Genomic DNA, 6,000 nt, shown 5'->3' on the forward strand with positions numbered 1-6,000 from the left:
TGTTTTGGTATATGTTTTTGGTACTTGTTTTGGTGATTTTTGGTATATGTACATATGTATGTGGATGAAAATAATGCCATGAGCTACGTTATAAAACTCCAATAAGTGGTATTGGTGTCATGTTATTATGTTGTTATGTTGTCATGTTGGTTTCCTTTTCAGCAAGGTGATCATTGTAAATACTACATCGAGCTATGTTATAAAGCTACATGGGTAGTATGTTTTCTTTTCAACAGTTTTTTTGAGGTATAGGTGTGGTTGAATACTGAGGATGGTGTCCCCCAAGGGGGAGGGTTTTGCAACAACCCTGATGAATATTCCATGTGATACAAGTTAATAATGGAAAAGATAATAATCACAGTTGATTCCAAGTGAATGTTGGGCAAGACATCCTAGTGTGGGTGTTCATATGGTTTATTATGGCTAAGGAAATTGGCAAAGGTAATGATTAAGTCTTTGGAAAGAAAAAATGGCATTTTTGGCATTTTATTTATGAAAATAATGGAAATTAGGAGAAAAGGAAGGTGAAAGGTCACAGGTTTCTTGTGAGGAGGAAATTGAAGCAAAATAATGGAAAATGAAGAAAATATAGGCCTAATTGATAAAAAGGCTTCTAAGGATCAGTTGGTACCTTTTGTTAGTTCAATTTTGGAGCTCTCTCATTCTTATCTCTCTCTATCACTCTTGGACAATTAGAGTTTTCTTGGAGCACTTTGACATTGGATCAAGAAAGGAAAAGAAGGCAAGAAGAAGGAAGGAGCAAGAAAGGAAGAGCAGGATCAAGAAACTACAATAGGATTCTTTGTAGGTATTGATTTCAATGTTTGTTTTCCTTACTAGATTTGTCATGCATGGTATTACATGTGGTTCCTTTCTGTTATGGCATGGGTTTTTCCAGATGTGGCAGTTTTTCCAACCTGGCCTTTCAATTTCTGAATAGCCATGGTGTGATTGGGTTCTCATGTTTTGGTTGAGCTAGATTTTTAGACGGATTAGAAGATGAGTGAGGTGGATATCTGAATGATAGAACACATGGCCTAGTAACCCATGAATCATATTGTGATTTGCGTTAAGCCAATTTTTTTGTTACCTCGGTGGGCCTAGAAATCCTCGACTAGTGAATGGCGAGATATATGGTAAATCCTTGAGGTAGTTTCCCTTAATTAGGCCCAAGAATATTTGTCGTTGAATGGAGTGATATACGGTAAATCCTAGAGGGCGGTGTCTCATTTTAGGGCCTAGTGATCCCTGGATCAGACTATGGATTACAGTAAAGCCTGACATACTAGGAGACATGAAAAATCCTCATGGTGTAGGTGGAGAAATCTGGTGGCATCCATGCTTGTTCTAGCCTAGTGATCTAGTGGAGATCATGGTAAATCATGTTATTACATGTTTATTGTTTTGGCCTAGTGATCCGATTTGGATTGCGGTAAAGCCCAGTTTCTATTGATGAGGGTGAGGTGCTTTAGCCTCAGGATTCCCTGGTTGGTTCTTCTGGTTTGAGTCCCACATTCATGCTTGGAATATGGCATGGGGGTGAATAGCTGAAGAGAGGATTGGATCAACAATTCTTTGGTCGGGTGGAACGTGATAGCCCCATCCCGAGTTGGCTCTTTCATTCATTAATAAGAGGTTCTTTCTTTCATATATTATGTGTAAATGTATTGGTGTATATGTGGATTTTATGGCTGATGTATCCTTGATATTTCTATTGTTATTATGCTGGTTATAAGCATGTTTTATGATAGTGATGATGTATGTCTCTCCTTATGTTTTTATTTGTAAATGAATGGCTAATGTATCTATGACCTAATAGATGATAGTGCAGCTAATGATATAAGGGAACAATGCTTCTTAACAATTCTCAGATAAGTATGAGACCCTTATGCTTAGATCTATTGTTTAAACCTGTAGATTACATATTTGTGAATGTTTGAAGAAATTATTTTCATGGTTAGTAGGGATCCAGTCAAGTCCTTGTTCAAGAAATTGAATTTGTATCATTTTTCTATTGTTATTTTTCATTCCTGAAGGTGTCATTGAGTTTTGTGGAGTGACCTGATCTTTGGGCCTAAAAAAGTGGCTCAAATCTTGGGGATGCAGGCACAACATTGGGTATAAAAGTCCCTAAACACTAGCATACCCATGTTGTGGGAGCGTCCAAAGCACCTGGATACATGCATGCCCATACCAAGGGAGTGCCCGGGAGTTAAATGGTCTAAAATATTAGTGGGACCTAGGGGCTGGTTACTTGATAAATGTAGGTTTTAACCCTCTTGACAAGGTTAACCCTCTCTATGGACAAAGATGATCCCTCTAGCCCAATGAGTGGGTCTAGTAACTAAAGTGACAATCAATTAGACATCTTCCTAGGTCACAATTGAAAATAAGAATGAAAGAGATGGCCTACCTCATTCTGATGTTATTCTGATTTCTTTTATTAAGGACCCTGAACTGCTTGTGTCACAGGCTGGTTCCTACTTCTCTCAATGTTTATAGACACGACAAAGCATACCAAAACAAAAAGCAAATCCAATAACAACATACTTAATTGATCAAGGAATGCTAAGCTAAATGATACATTAACATATGCATTTGTAGAAATTTCTGTTTTCCCACCCCGGTTTTCAGTTTCTCCTTTTTTCTCCCATGTAGTTAAATGCCCATTCCCATAACCATACATTTAACAGACTGAAAAAAATAAATATTGCTGAAAACACAAATTCTGGAAATTTTTCAGAATGCTGAAAATTGCAAAATTAAAAATCAGCAATCAAAAACAGCCATTAAAACACATTAAAACTCTGATATTTTTGGTCAACTTGACCCTGGAAAAATCCCCTACAACTCTTGGGGAAAACCAGTTTGAGAGCTCTTCTTTATTTCTGAAAATTGTCTTTTTACAGTGAGAATTATTCAGCAAAAAATTAGCAAGCAAATTTACAACTTATCTCTTTTCCCGTGCCTCACAGCAATCTGGAAATTACAGCAAACAGGACAGCAATAAATGTTGTACGACCTCCGTTTTGTGTGCAGAAAAATCAGCAAACTGCTCCTCGATTTTTGTGCAAAAATCTGCCTCACTATGTGCTGAATCAGCTGTACAAATCTGCTCAACTGCTGCCTTGGAATGTGTGCCAAGCTGCTGTCTCCTTCTCCTCCCTGCTCAGAAATCTCTCTTGCTCTGTTGCTCTCCTTCTCCCAATCTGCTCATGAAAGAATGAATGACCTTTTCCTCCTTTAATATAACTCCAAGTGACTTTTGGGTGATCCAAGTGACTTTTGGGTGATCTCTAAATCCAATGGCTGAAATAGACTTAGATCAATGGCTGAGATTAAATGCTCATTTAAATCTCACTTTCTATTTTTTAATTCACCCCACTTTAATAAAGACCCACTTAGTCATTTATTTCCAAAGTCACTTTTCCTTTCTAATTTTTCATTGACTTTATAAAAGTCACTTTAAAATTAGACTTAGTAACTTTATCATTTAAAGTCACTTTTAAATTAGATTTAACTTTATAAAATTATAAAGTCACTTTAGGAGAAAAATTAAATTCTTTTGGACACTTTTCCCTAGGCCAAAGATCAAAGCCTAAGGGAACCACCTGTCCTTCGGTACCAAATTTCAACAGCATTTTGGGAAGATGAACCAACAGTTGTATATTATTAAGAAATAAAGGAATTCTTACAACCAAAGCCTTGATGTTGAAAGGCTCTCCTTGAGTGGTAATCCAAGTCCAAGCCAAGAAATCTCCAAGCACTCCTTCTCTGATTCAAATGAGTAGCCTCTAGGCACAAGCTTAGCATAAAGGCACAAATAGACATAAACCAACCATTTGGGAATGGGAGAGGATGAATTTATAGGCTAGGACTTCTCCAAAGATAGGATTAAGCCCTCATCTTAAGGAGGTAGCTCATAGGGATAAGAAAAAGAGGCCAAGTAGGGAGAATTCAACCTCATCTATGCCAAACAACCTCTAGCTCGCTGCTCTAGAAGCTTCTAGATCACGAAGCTTCTCATCCTCTTTGGGAAAATTACCTCTTTGCGATCATCGTAGGTATGCAAGGTAACAGAGTGATGCCATCGCTGGTCAAGTACAGTGCAATAGGTGACCATCATTGTTTTAATCCTTATAAGAGCGATGATTCTCCATTTAGGGTTTTAGAGCTATTTCTTTAGGGAAAGCTCAAGGTATTTTCCAATCAATGTCTTAGGAGGGATCTCAGTTGTATACATGAATGAGTACACTGCATAATTGTCATGTTTCGGGCACTTCGGGGTATGTCACGAGGAATTGCAAGAGGTGTGACTAAATATTGTGTAACAGATGCCCCCTAAATCATGAAGGTAGAACGAGGAGTGATGAATGAGATGCTTTGAGAGCTTTTACAAGGACGAGGACACACACTGTCAGGAGACCTGCAAAGGAAGGATGCATATATCTGATAGCAAGACATGAATCTATGGCATGGACACAGCCATCCGGATAACAAGGACTATATGAGAGGATTCATGGCATGGTCGCAGCCATCCAAATAAGAAGGATCATCTGTAAATCTAAGATCCAGGGTATGAATGCTGCCATCCGATATAGAAGGATCATCATAAATGTAAAGTCCTGTGGTATGGTCACAACCATCCGTATAGTAGAAACATGTGTACAATCATGAACAACATATAACTCCATGTAGCGTGAGTCATATCAGACAAGACTCGAGGTCTTGCGCTACATCCCGAAGCAATCAAAGTACGAATTTTAATATGTGAATGAACGTGTCACAGTCGGACATGCTAGAAAACCACCTAATTACGGCCATTGATGTGGACTGTTAACATGCACAAGAGGAACCACCCATAATGACAATTGCTCTCAAGCTTTGACAGTACAATCCATGAACGTGATAACGAAGTTGAAGTCGAAAACTCATGGAATCATCCAATCGAAGGCCAATGACAAAAACTTGTCATCGGATGTGAAGAACTTTCCATTAAGGCATGCAAGATCTAAGCTACTGAAAGGGAGTTTCTAAGTCATCTTCATGGATAATGAGTTGAATTTAATAGGAAGAGACCCATTGAAGGAGGTTCATAATGATTCCCTCATCATTCACATGAAATAAGGAATAAAGTGGAATGAAATGAGTAAGATCCAAGACTGTAGCAATGACTCAAACAGTGTATAGGTAAATAACTGCATATTGGACTTCTCTTGAACATATTGGCGACACGACTCTGGAATTGGCAGCATTAGACTCAACATAGGACCAAGGGTCATAATGAAGAGGTGGAATGAGAGGCAAAATGGATCACCCAAACCCGGAAGGACAAGTGAGTAAGTGAGGATATCCCAAACCCAACACGAGATGCAGAAGAGTATCACGTTCAAGAGCGACATGCTGCCTATACAAAGGATGTTTCATATTAATTTTTTACCCCACTATTTCTAGTGAGTACCTCTTTATTTTTACACAATCTCGAAGAGGATACTAAATTCTTATCGTATAAGTCCATCCTTCAGATGAATCCATCCTACTAAGTTTTACTAGTCCTAGGAAGGAGAAAATCGGGCACATCATGGTGACACGTATTTCATTGTTTAATTTTTAACAAGTCTGATGGTAGAGTAACTCAGTGTCTTTTTCATATTGAGAGAGTTTGAAAAAGAAAACTCCATCATGTTCCTTTTCATAATTTGTCTCTTGAATCTGAAAAGCTAGAAAAAAAATTTGAGAGAACCTCCTAGCCATGTTTGAATAAGGTGTTCCTTTTTCATACAATAGTCTACCTCAGTTTGGAAAAGGGTTAAAATTATACTGAGTAGACTTCAATTCATTTACTTTAACGAGTTCGAGAGTCAGAAAAGAGCGGAAAGGTGACTCTGCCTAGAAGAACGAGTAGTATAGAAGGATAACAATTGGTTTCGGTAATGATGGAACTACTCAAAACAAGTAATGGTCAAGAGGTTGGCTAATAATACCACTCATCGCAGATGT

This window comes from Pinus tabuliformis, chromosome 2_2, assembly GCF_031772625.1.
Source record: "Pinus tabuliformis cultivar Carrire ecotype Pingquan chromosome 2_2, CPIR1, whole genome shotgun sequence".
Lineage (NCBI taxonomy): Eukaryota > Viridiplantae > Streptophyta > Pinopsida > Pinales > Pinaceae > Pinus > Pinus tabuliformis.